Consider the following 14,110-nt stretch of genomic DNA (forward strand, 5'->3'; position numbering starts at 1 on the left):
TTTTACCCGAATGTAATACCTTGCATTTATCCAAATTAAACTCCATTTGCCAGTCCTCAGCCCATGACCCATTTGACCAAGATTTTTGTAATCTTCAATAATCTTCTTCACTGTCCAGTATACCACCAATTTTGGTGTTATCCACAAACTTAATAACCGTGTCTCCTATATTCTCGTCCAAATCTTTTATATAAATGTCAGACAAAAGTGGACCCAATACCAATCCCTGTGGGACAACACTGGTCACAGGCTTCCAGTCCAAAAAACAAAGGCTGTAGAAAAGATTCATAAGGATGTTGCCAGGCTTGGTTGACTTGAGCTATAGGGAGAGGCTGAATAGGCTGGGACTATTTTCCCTGGTGCATCAGAAGCTGCAGGGTGACCTTGAAAAGGTTTATAAATCATGAGGGGCATGGATAGGGTGAATAGCCAAGGTCTATTCCCAGGGTAGGAGTGTCCAAAACTAAAGGGCATAAGTTTGAGAATTCAGCGTAGGCCACATAGATGGAGATGAGCAGACATTTCTTCACCCAAAGACTGGTGTGCCTGTGGAATTCATCACCACAGGGAGTAGTTGAGGTCAAAACATTGAATGTATTCAAGAGGCGGCTAGATGTAGAACTTGGGGCGAATGGGATCAAAGGTTGTGGGGAGAATATAGTCTAACTTAGCAGGCTTAGGATATCAGCCATGATTGTAACAAATGGCAGAGCAGGCTCGAAGGGCCAAATGGAGGGCTCTTGATCCTAACTTCTAGGTTTAAGGTGACGGGGGAAAGATATAAAAGGGACCTAAGGGGCAACCTTTTCATGTAGAGGGTGGTGCATGTATGGAATGAGCTACAGAGGAAATGATGGAGGCTGGTACAATTGCAAGATTTAAAAGTCATCTGGATAAGTTTGAGTAGGAAGGGTTTACACAGATATAGACCAAATGTTGACAAATAGTACTAGATTAATTCGGGATCTCTGGTAGGTGTGGATGATTTGGACCAAAGGGTCACTTTCTGGGAAGTACAACTCTGTAACAGCCCTTCACCACCACCCTCTGTCTCCTACTGTCAAGCCAATTTTGTATCTAATTGGCAAGATCACCCTGGAGCTTTGAAGTACTTTGCATATCTTTGATCACCACTTACATATGATCTCTTTCTAGCTGCTTTAGCTTCAGCTCAGGTTTTTCAAGCTTGAGGAGCAGCACTGATGAGCAATCTGGAAGTTGAACAGTTCATGCTGTATGCTGTAGGAGATAGTCACCTTAGAGGTCAGGATAGTACGTGGATGGACATCTGGAAGAGTAGAAAGAAGCCAGCAGTACTAAGATCTGGATAATAAATAGATGGCAGGATGGGATAAATATTTTGTGATGCTCAATAAAAATTGATTTGAGTCAAAGAAGGACTCAGAAACATGAACACATGGTTAACAAAGGCAGTCAGGAAGTATCCCATTAAAAAAACTCAGGCACGCAAAGTGGTGATTACTAATGGAGGCTAAAGAATTACTTTTTTTGGGGAGGGTAGTAGGAACCAGCGGTAGATGGCTAAAGCTTTTAAAAAAAGGGGGAAATTTGATTTGTAAATTGGCAAGAAATGGGACACTTGGAGGGTATGACTGAGGAACTAATAACTTGGAAAAGGGAAATGGGAGCTAAATTTAAACCATTTTTCATTGGTCTTGATGGTGGAGGACATGATAAATAACCCAAAGAAAGCATAAGGTGCTAAGGTCTTCTAGCAGTTCTTATTACAAGGGACAAGTATTTTATAAAGTAAGTTAGATAAATGATGGCCTGCTTCTAAATATTTTAAAGGAAGTGGCTGCAGAGATGAAGGTGATGTTTGTTGAAATATTACAAACTCTCAAGATTCCAGCAAATTAGCAAGTTTTCAATGTGATGCCCTGTTCAAGAAGGGAGGTAGACAGGAAACTATAGGCCAATTAGCCTAATAAGTGTTGTATGGAAAATGCCAAGGTTCATTTTTAGAGAAGCAATAATAGTACATTTAGAAAATGTTAACATAATCAAACAGTATAAGGGTCTTTAGGGATGAAACCAAAGTTGACAAAGGGGAGCCAGCAGATGTAGTGCATTTGGCTTTCGAGAAGGCATTTGATAGGGTGCCACATGAAGGATTATTGCAAAAGCTGAGAGCTAATAGTATTGGGATGATGTAGTAGCTTGGATTGAAGACTGGTTAACCCACAGAAGGTTAATGGATCATTTTCGGGTTGAAAAGGGATAACCAGTGAAGTGCCACAAGAACCAGTCTTCTGAGAATTATTTACTAACTACATAAATAACTTGAAGGGTGGGGCAGAGTGAAATGTATCCAAATTTGTTTACAATACCATAATAGGAGGGAAGACTTTATAATGAATCTGCAAGGAGATTATAGATAGGTCGAGTGCATGAGCAAAAACTTGGCAGGTGGAGTTTAATGTAGGAAAGTGTGAAATTGTGAACTTTGATAAGAATAAAAAAAGCAGACTATTATTTAATTAGATTCCCAAAGAAAGTGCAACAGAGAAGGATGAGGGTACTTTTGTACATGAAACACAAAGTTAGCATGCAGGTGCAGAAGATAATTGAGGCAAATTAAGTTTTGGACTTCAGTAGGAGGTTGTATTTTAAAGATAGGAAGGTCTAATTACAACTGTACATCATGTTGATGAAGCCACATCTGGAATTCTGTATATTGGTTTCATTCCTAGGTCGAAGAGGTTGACTTCAATCATTAGAGTTTAGAAGAATGAGGGGTGATGTTATTGAAACGTGCAACATTTTGAGGGGCTTTGACAAGGTACATGTTTCTATTAGTGGGGGAATCTTGAAATGGAGGATGCAGAACAACAAGATAGGGTTAGGCTTTGAAACGGAGATGTAAAGGAATGTCTTCTGACAGTGAACGTCTACTCCAGAGACTATGGAGGTTACATCACTGAAAGTATTTAAAGAGGATTTAGATGTTTAAAACACATGAGGAGCTAATATAAAGGAGTAGTTGAGGCTTGAGGCAGATCAGCCATGGTCTTATAGAATGGTGAGGTAAGCCTGAGAGAATGAATGCCCTACTGTTACTGTTTATTAAGTTCTTAATGCATGGCTTGAAGCATGGTACAAGAAGGAGGGCTTCAGATTTTTGGCATATTGAAACCAGCCTTGGCACAGAAGATACCTATTCGAAAGCAATGGGTACATATCAATAGTACTGGGAATGACATCCTCTCGATGTTCACTGGTATGATTGGGGAGAGTGTAAATTCTGGATTTGCATCAGCATATGGAAGTCAAAAAGGAAACTAAAATGTGTAAAGTGAATGTTGAGCAATACTGAAGGAATGTACCCTTGGATGATCTAAGAGGGAGTATGAGGATTGGAAGGACATCGTTTGTATAAATTGTATAGACGTGTGGTGAATAAGGTTATTGAGCTATATGCACAAATAGCAGTGTGGAAATACATTGTAGTGCCAGTGATGGAATTGTGACCCAAACATGGTAAGTATTGTGCATTTAGTATACAGGGTTATTAAATTTTCAGAAAAACAGTGAAGAAGGGAAAAAGGGCAGGGCAAAGACAGAAAGAACTGATCTTAAAAAAGACATTGTGGTATCAGAAAGGGGGATGTCCTTGAGAGGACAAAGACAGAGACCATTTGCGACTTGGTGTATTCTATCAGCCTCAATGGTGAAAGAGATGGGGACAAATCTCTAGGGAAATCAGATATACTAAAACTGAAGAGAAGGACTTTATCCCAATCAATAATTGGTTAATTAATGTTAAAGTAAAGGGTAAAAAGGGAGAGGAAGTTCTAAACTCTGTTCAGGATAATTTTTTTGAAAGACAGTATTGTTGAATCTAGTGCTGGGAAATCAGATGGACCAAGAATCTCGGAGAATGGTCATTGAGTTAAGAGATTTAAGTTAGTAAAGGAGAAGAGCAAGGAATGTTCTAATATACAACTTTTCAATTGGGAGAGAACTAATTTCTGTGCAATTGAAAAGAATCTAGCCAGGGTAAAATGGAACTGGAGACTAGCAAAGGAAAAACTAACGGAACAGCAGGTAGTATTTAAGGAAGACTTGCATTCCAGCTAGGGCACAACTGATCTAAAAAACAGGGCTCCATGTATGCCAGGGAGATAGAGATGATGATCACAAAGGAAGATGTGGGATGCATATCAGGTAAGTTCTTCAAGTGAGAACTAGGTCAAATAAAGGGTAGGTGAAGAGAAATGTAAGACTGGCAGAGAGAGTATATGAAAATAAAATTGGTCAGTATAAAATGAAACCCAAAAATCTGTAAGTTGGAAGAATGTATTTTACAAGTGTAATCTGAGGAATTTGGGTGATCGAGTTGATATGTAGATTTTAATTAGGCCTTAAAGAAGAGAGACCTTTTGTAATGAAATTCAGACCTAGATATGGAAGGCATATTTAATCACGAAGCACGGAGGTTATTAATGAATGAAAATTGTTGAAGGATTGGAGGAGATGACTGAGGTGTTGAGATCTTGAAGGTTCTGTACTATATATTGTGCTGAAGCCTTGGAATAGGTTCACTGCTTCTAATCCTTCTTAGTACTAGTCTCAGTTACTAATTCAAAATGGGAAAGGATGCCCACATTGCAGAAGATGGCTCAGTTTTGATAATCAAAGTGGTTTAGTACATATTGTTTTACCTCAGTACGTTACAACTAAGATGCACAAGAATCCTTTGTAAAAGCTCAGGCTATACTTAAGTACATGTTATTGCTGTTGAAGCATTCTAGTGCACAACCTAGGCAACTGAACAACTGGTTAGCTACTCCCAGGAACATTCCTTTTTATATCCTGATGAGCAGATCTTTTCTCACAATGCCAGTTAACCCTTTCAGTACTAAGTGTTGTTCATCTTCTCTCCCCACCTCCAGCTTTTTTCCTGGCTGTTCTTCATTAAATTGTTTCAAATAAGTAAACTAAATTTACTAATACTCCCTCCTCATACATCTCCAAATTGCTAACTTCGTAAATGGTGACTTGGTTAGGATGGATGTTTGCTAATTGATGATGAAATATTCAGGTGCAGTTCCTTCCTAGATTGGAACTTTGAATCTTTGATTTTGTGAACACACTTTGCAGAGCATGTGCTCTGATATCAATGCCTCTGTTAAATTACTTTCCCTTGGAAGATCTTTAGTTTCTTAAAATTATGTTAGAAGATAGTTGTCTTTCTGAAAGAAGTAGTCATCTGGTTTTTGACATTGCAATTTATGTAGACTCTTGCATGATCCTTCCATTCTCAATTTTGGGAGAACATCATTTTATCGGTTTAAATCATTGTAAAGCTGACTGCAGTTTTGGTACTACTCCTAAACAGCTGAATTGGCTGTATCAAGATTTCACGATAAAATTGTAATGGATACTGTGTCAAGGATGCCTGATGATCAGACTTTTGAAGATTTGTTTATAGTTGGAAGACAATTAAATAATTCCTTCAAACTTGTGAAATCAGTAATAAATTATGATATTTTGTCATGAAGAGTTGTCGGACACCAACATGTGGTCTCAAATGATATATGTTTAATTTTTGGTTTAGCAAACATTATTTTGAGACCAGTGAAATCTTCCTCTTGTTGAGTAATCTTACATTGATCACTTGCATTTAGGTTATGAGTTGATCATAGTTCTTCAGAATAACTGTAGAATGTTAAGAGCAAAGTGAGCTTTTCTGCTTAGAAGTTAGAGTTGTTGGTTTCTGATAATGTACACCTGTTCCACATGGTATTATTCTCTGTATGTTAAGATTACTCCAAGTATTCCTTTTGATTTTGAACACTGTCCTGCCTGTTGCAGTTTTCTGTGCTACAGCTTCATTCTCTTCAACCATGGGATTTTTTTAAGATTACAAGGGGCGAGTGTTGAAGTTTGAAATTTGTTGAATGACCATTAATCTGTGACCTGTGTGGTTCAGATGAGTCATGTTACCCTAGGAAAGGTTATGCTGCCTCTTGCAAAGGTAGGGTAGATCATAAAAATATATATTGTGCTCCATTTAAGGTATATCATGACATTGAGTTTTCTTCCAAAGATGCTATCTGTAAGGTGTTGACCATTTTGTCCAAGCGAGCATTGTTAGTTCTGTGGTTCAACAGTTTTTGACTCTTGTACATTCTCTAGAAATATCCCACTTTCTTAAAAGTTGCAATGAGTGGCTTTCTGTTCTCATCATTCCCTTGTGCTGTTTTTTGATTTCATCTTCCACCACCAACTAGATCACTCTTCCCAGTGTAAGATCCTCTTTTGATTTGATTGATTGTAACATCTCTGAAAGGTAATCAATCAGAAATTTTGATGACAATTCTGTCTTGAATTAGTTCTGATGGTAAAGCACTGTTGATTTTTTTTAAAGTCAGAAAATATATAAAGATCATTACTAAAGTTATCAACAGGTTCTCCTGGAAATTATTTTTCTACTAAATCTTACTCTCTCTATTATATCATTAGTTAATGTAAGTTAATTGTCAAATACTATTACAATATCAAAGATATTTGTCTCTTATATTCTGTCATTTTAAAACATAATCTTCTATCAAATTTACAGAATAAAGAAATGTATTCACTTGTTCTTCTCTGGGCTTCTTCTATAATTCTGAAGCAATTCTGTATGTCATGAATAGTCACTTTCATAAAGTTCCACTTAATTCCCTATGTGAAGTATTTGTGATTTTAACTCTGCTTGAAGGTGTACTTTCTCTTTCTTGTATCTTTCTCCATTTTACATAATTAACATTTTCCTCTTAAGTAAATTATTTATTCAAGTTGTTGAAGGATTTTTCAATTTTTTTTGAACTAGTAGCAGTTTTGTTGTTCATTGTATTAAATTGTACAAGCACTTCAATTGCATTTAACTGTTGAATTTTTTTTCAAGTTCTTTATTGTATTTTTTCTTAAATTATTGCATAATGGAGATGAATTGCTTAAGGCTTTGTCATTTAAGTTTTTTGTTTTAATGAAACTTTTTTTTAATTCTTATTTTCCTTCTCCAATTCTTTTATTTTCTGTTAAAACAGAAAACTTCCAAATTTCAGAATTATCTTCCAATCAGTGCTGAAGAAATCATTTTCCAGCATTTAAAAATCACTGCAATGTATTTTCTTAACATCTGAGATACGTGAGAGTCCTTTGTAAGGCCTTTGGCTATACTTAAGTATAAATTACTGCTATTAAAGCATTCTGATATACAATTTAGAGACAATTGCACAATTAGTTAGCTCCTCTCAAGACCAGTTCCCTGTTTCACTTGATGGATGAATCTCATTTCCTGATGCAATTTTACCCATTCAAGATATTAACTGTCTCCTACAACAGAAGGGATTTGAACACAGGATTAAGAATTTTAAACAATGCGCAAGAGACTTATTATAGGTTATGATATTGGTAAGAGTTCTGCAAGAGCTGGAGTTGATGGAAAATGGAGGCTGGTCAGGAGAACATCGGAATAATCCAGCGTGGGAAGGTAACAAAAGCATCAAAGAGGATTCCAGCAGTTGACAGGTTGAGGCAGGGTTACAAATGTCAACTGTTACAATGATATTCATAAGCAGTTTAATGATGCAGATATGGAAGACACTCTGCTCAGATTCAAATAGGATGTCAACTTTGTGAATGGTATTGTTTGACCTGAGGCAGTGACGATGTGATTTGGTGTTTGGCTAAAGACAAACGAGTCCCATGGATCTGATGGGTTGCATCCTATGATATTAAATGAAGTAGCTACAGAGATAATTAATGCACTGGTAGTCATCTTGTAAGAATCTTTTGATCCTGCATAAGTCTTAGACAATTGGAAAACTGCCAGCATATTATTCAGATTGAGCTTAGCAAACCACAAAAGTACATCCACAATTAGACACTACAGTGCTATTGGAAACCATTTATTAAGTAATTCCAACTGTGCTTAGAGTTACACTGGAAACCAATTTAAGACCATTTGACACATTGGCTTTTAGCCTATGCAATATGCATTGAATACACAGAAACCTGTTTTATGTCAGCAAAGGAATTTGTACATAAGTTGCATCTTCAAAAAAAGAAAAAGTGGTCATGGAGACAGCCAAACTCTGCCTCTATAGCACTGCCCTGATCAATCAGTATCCACCAGCCTACTCTGAGAAGAGAGATTGAGGGTTCACTGTTGCTGTATTTCCCTGCCAATTATGGACATCACTTCAGCCCCTATTTCTCATTCTGTATACAATAGTCTCCTTCCCCTTCGAACCCTCCTTCCTCCCCCCACCCCGCCCCACCTGTCTGTTTATTGTGACCTAATTCTGAAGAGTGCTAAGCAAAAAGGTTCAAGATGTATTTTCCTTTGTAGCGCTGTTTATGATCTGCTAACATTGGGAAATGAGGCAATTTTTTTTTCTCTTTTTAGAATGTTATTTGAGGGTGTGATTCTTAAATTTTGTGGATTGGCTCAGTTGCTCTGGTGCAATTTGTCACCACTCTGCTTGCGTTTTGATTGTTTCAGGGAAACTTGTTGGGTGTGGATTGCTCTGAAGCCCCTTGACGAGAAAGAAGCTTTTCATTAAAAAGTTTAATTATTTCCACCTCTGTAGTCCAGAGCATGAAATAAGTTGTGAAAAGTCTCAAGGAAGAACAAAGTGTAAATTGTATCCTCCTTGTTGGATAGCAATAGGTGGTGTCAGTGGCAGTGCCTAGGACATGGACCATTTATTTCAAAGTTTCTGGGCATCTCGGGAACATTTGTAATCTTGATAAATGTTTGTGTTATATGTAGTCAGCCAGCTGTACAAAGATGTTTTCTTTCCTGTTGCATTCCATACATTTTCCCAGACCTACAATAAAGCTTTATTAAAACCTGTTCACTATTCCTTGTAAGAATTGTGAAAATTGTGATTTTTGTTGACCCGTTTATTTTTCTCTATCTTATGTTGCATAAAGTTCACTTCAAATAGTCTTTAAAGGCATGATGTTGTGTTGTGATGTGTGGTGCTATCACTGTGCTAAATGATACAAAGTTTGAACAGATCTAGTAACTCAAGACTGGGCATACAGGGGTTGCTATGAGCCATCAGCAGCAGAATTCTATTCCAACATGATCTTCAACCTCATGGCCCAGCATATCCCCCATTCTACCATCCCCTTCAAGCCAGGGGATCAACCCTAACTCAATGATGATTGTGTGAGACCATACCAAGTGTAGCACCAGACAATTGTAAAAATGAGTTTCAACCTGTTGAAGCTACAAAACCAAGGCAGCTTGTCAGCTAAACAGCTGCAACCATCAGATCTAAGCTCTGCAGTCCTACCCCATCTAGTTGTGAATGATGGTGGGCAGTTAAACTCACTGGAGATGGCAATTCCACAAATATCCATCCAGGATTGGCGATCCTAGAACATACAGTGCAAATGACAAGCTTGTTGTGATTCCTTTAGCCGGGAAGGCTGAGTGGATGATTGATCTCAGCATCACAGATACCAGTCTTCAGCCAATTCAATTCACTGCATATGCTATCAAGTATCCCATTGTTTCTGCAAACGCTATGACCCCTGACAGCATATCAGCAATAGTACTGAAGACTTGTCCTCCAGCACTTGCTGCTCTCTTAGCCAAATTGTTACAGTACAGCTACTGCAACCCAGCAATGTGAAAAATTGCCAAGTGTGTCCTGTTCAAAAAATGCAGGAAAAACCCATCTTGACCAATTATCACCCCATTAATCTTCCAAGCCCATGACCACTTCCGAGTGGAAGGACAACGGCAACAGATACATGGCAACGCCACTGTGGTCAGATCCCCAACAAGCCACTCACCATCCTGATGTGGAAATATATTGCCATTCCTTCACTGTTGCTGGGTCAAAATCCTGGAATTCCTATACCAATGGCACTGTGGGTCTCCTTGCAGTACTGCACAAAGGCAGCTCACCAGCAGTTTCTCCAGGGCAATTTGGGATGGGCAATAAATTCTAGTCCCACAAGTGAATGAGAAATGCCTTCTATGATAGCCCCAACCCTAAACCAGTTAGTCAGCAATGTGCTTTACAAATTCATACCATTCCAGAAGTGGATCTGCTTGATTGTATCCCACCAGGGGAATCAGTGCTGGCTTAATTAATGCAGAAGGACAGCCATGAGCGACACTAGGCAAATCTAAAAATGATGTATTTGCCTGGCAAAGCTACAATACAGGACTATGTGCATGTAAACAAAAACAGAATAAGCAGCAAGTGCAAGACAGAGCTAAGTGATTGCACAACCAACAGATCAGATCTATGTTCATGAATGGTGGGTGGACAATTAACTCACTGGAGTAGGAGGCTCCACAAATATTCCATTCTCAGTGACAGCATGTATTTTGCACCCCCGCCCCCGGCAGTCTCCAGCATTTCAGATGTCAGTCTTCAGCCAATTCAATTCACTCAAATGATCTGAACAAAAGGCTGAAGACAGTTGATACTGAAAAGGCTCTGGGACCTGACCATATTTGCGAAGACGTGTCATCCAAACTTCTTATGCCTTGGCCCAGTTGTTCCTATACAGCTATAGCACAGGAAACTACCCACAATGTGGAAAACATCCAGTACAGAAACAACACGATCAATCCAACCTGTCCAATTATTGCCTCATCAGTCAACTCTTGACCATCAGTTGAGCGATGGAAAATGTCATCAACAGTGATATAAAACACCACTCCCTTAACCATAACCTGCTACCTGCTCAGATTGGGTTCTGCCAAGGCTACTCAGCCCCTGATGTCATTAGAACCTTGGTTTAAACCTAGACATAAAAAGTGATTTCCAGAGGTAAGTTGAGAGTGAATGGCCTTTGACATCAAACCTGCCTTTGACATCAAACCTACCTTTGACCCGAGTGTTGTATCAAAGAGCCCTAGCAAAGCAGGGGTCAATAGGAATCAGAGTGAAAACTCTACTGGCACAAAGTTAGTTGTGGTTGTTGGGGGTCAGTTATTTCAGCTCCAGGAGATTCCCCTGGGAGTGTCCCAGGCCCAACCATCTTCAACTGCTTCATCAATGACCTTAACACCATTGTAATGTCAGAAGTGGGGATATTTGCCAATGATTGTACAATGTTCAGCAACATTTGTGACTCAGAAACAGTTCATGGACAAAGTCAGAAAGACCTGGACAATATCTAGGTTTGCCTGGCACCTGTATGGTCAAATGTTGCCATCCGTTGATCAGGCCAATGACCATCTCCAATAAGAGAATCTAACCATAGCCCTTGATATTCAATGGTATTATGGTTGATGAATCTGCTACTGTCAAAATTGTGGGGGTTACCATTGACAGAAACTGAAATAGACCAGCCACAGTTCTGTGTGAAATCTTATTAAGCTCTGAATGATGTGACATGTGGCACGTTCCCAACTGACAATCATTGCTTGTTAAAAAGTCTTACCAGATCAAAGGATTGCTCTCTCTCATTAGAGAGAGATGACTGGTGGTGATTTGACCGAAGTCTCAGGTCAGGGGAATGGTTGAGAAGGAGACTTCTTTGTGGTAACCTCAGCAGGTGCTGGAATTGGACCCGTGCTGGAATTGGACCCATGCTGTTGGCATCACTCTGCATTGCAAACCAGCCATCCAGCGAACTGAGCTAGCAGATATCTAACTCTTAACAATTCAACTTGCCACTGGTTGAGATCTAACCCAACTCACCATGTGAACTAACTGAAAGCTCACCACGGGAACCAGAGTTCTGGGCAGGTTCAACTCCCCCCTTTCTCCAATGACCTCTGCGTTGGAACTGGGCACCAATATTTCAGGGTACGCTCCATGTGCCCATGCACCCATGCACTCATATCCACAGACTTTGATACCTGATGTGTGCCAGCCTCTAAGAATCTACAATACATGAATGCTGCACTTTCGGTTGCACTGGAAACCATCACTGTAATTTTGCAATAAGGACACCGTGCCCTCAGGGACATGCACCCAGCTCATGAACTGGACCAGGCTGCATATCTGCAATCTAGCTCACTAACCTGAGCCTACTTGGATGCTCACAGCATCCCTGCCTTGCCTTTTTGCATATTGCCTTCTCAGCCAGAGATATCTGGTTCATATTAGTTAATTTTGCCATGCCATCCCCGTACAGTAAGTCAAGGGTAGCCTCCGATACAAGTCCATGCGCTGTTTGAGGCAGTCAGAGTCAGATGCTGTACTCGTGAAGGGTGAGGAGCCATTTGACGGGCAACATATCACCAATCTTGACTCTTTCTTCCTTATTGAGGGCTGTTTGCTCCTGGAGTATGAGAGAGGCAGATATTATGAAAGATGAAAGTATATAGGTTACCTATTAGTCTTTGTGCAGGTTGGAAGGTTTCCCAAGTGAGGGAGTAGGTAACGCAAAGGGCATGCAGGACTAGTGGTGCTACAGTTTGCGGTGAGTGAAGGTGTGTGGGCAAGATACTGCATGCATTAATTAGATGGTACACCATAAGCCTTGGTGGGAGGTGGGTGCAGTCGCAGAGATAGAATGAGTCTGAGGTATCAGAGAGAAATTGTGACATTTGTGCTGGCAGCTTGGAAAAGGACAGTTGCCCTTCCTGCATTCAGTGTTCCTAGAAATGGCTTTAACATGGGTGATAACTTTGATTCTGGAGCAAGAGAAATTTCCTCCTGTGCATCATCTCATCCAACAGGACAATGCCCAAAAATCAGGGTCAATTTCCCCTTGTCTACCATGTTGGGCAAATGGAGGAACCGTTCAGGAGAACTGTAGACTGACAGTGCTTGCCCAGGTGCACAATGACCTTTTTAAAAATGGTGCCAAGAGCAAGGAAGCTATTCAATTGCAGGATCTCTGTGAGCAGTGAGTTACTCCAGGAACAGTATGTTGTGAGGTGGGATGGAAATTAGATCCATTACATGTGAAATGCCAATTAATACACTGAATTTGATAAAATCTAGTGTGAAAACTCACTCAGTTTCCCATTGAGAATCACTTCACCAAATTCAACGGGTCTCAAACTGTAAGATTCAGTCCAGTGGTCAAGATTCTTCCTAATTCGCCAATACCTGACCACTGCCTACAAGGCACAAGAGTTGATTGGAATATTTGCAATTTTCCTGAATGAGTGAAGCTCTAACAACAGGAATCTTCGCACTATCCAGGACAAATCAACCTCCTTGAATGGCACAACTTCCTCAAATATTCGTTATTAACACAGTATGACCATCCACACTATGCACTGCAGAAATTCATAAGATCTCCTAGACAGCACCTTCCATATCCATAACCAATACCATCTGGAAGGACAAAGGCAATAGAAACATGGGAACACTATCACCTGCAAGTTTCTTTCCAAGCCACTCACTTGATTCAAAAATACATATATTTTAACTTCATTTTCACTGGGTCAAAATCCTAGGACTCCCTCCCTAACAGCACTTGGGTGTTCCTGCACCAAATGGAGTGCAGCAGTTCAAGAAGCCTGCTATCTACCACCTTCACAAGGGCAATTAGGGATTGGCATCAATGCTGGCCCATGTAGTGAATTCCACATTCCCTGAATGAATAAAAAAGGGAGAATTTCTGCTAACTTCTCCTATTCTTCCATCATGACTTGAGCAGAACCATCAGAGAACTACAGTTCTACAATTCTTTGAAGAAAAGGTATTTGGCAATTTAAACATTTCTAATTTTGGACAGGAGCCATGCGCATATTTGCCCGATATGATAATTGCATTGGTATATTGAAAAGCAAGTGTATTTGTTTTCCCAACCTTTCTCTGCTCCCAGACTCCTCCACATATTATTCTATGAGTGGATCCTTTACGTATGCATGTCAGGAGCCATAGTTCACAAAGGACCACAGGCATCGCTTTCCCATTAGTGAGAGATAATTGGTTATGTACAGCATGAGGGTAACTACTTCACACTCATAGGGTAGGGTGAGGAGGCAGGTCTCCATGAATTGCCATAGGTGGAGCTTCCCAAATCTTCTCCCACTGTTAGCTCACTTCATGATTTGAAAATTGTCATGACCCATTGGTGAGAATTTGGGGAGGGGGAAGACCTGGTAAAGCAGTTGGGGTGTGGAGAGGTAACAAGGTGTAGAGCTTGATGAACGCAG

General features: G+C 39.8%; 1 protein-coding gene across 1 annotated transcript in view; it reads right to left on the reverse strand.

Moving 5' to 3' along the window:
• LOC109938267 (RNA-binding protein MEX3B-like) overlaps positions 1-14,110 on the reverse strand; it is a 93,055-nt gene that overhangs the window by 19,040 nt on the left and 59,905 nt on the right. The gene's annotated exons all lie outside the window — the stretch shown is intronic.

The sequence above is a fragment of the Rhincodon typus genome, chromosome 29 (genome assembly GCF_021869965.1).
Source record: "Rhincodon typus isolate 14 chromosome 29, sRhiTyp1.1, whole genome shotgun sequence".
Classification (NCBI taxonomy): Eukaryota; Metazoa; Chordata; class Chondrichthyes; order Orectolobiformes; family Rhincodontidae; genus Rhincodon; species Rhincodon typus.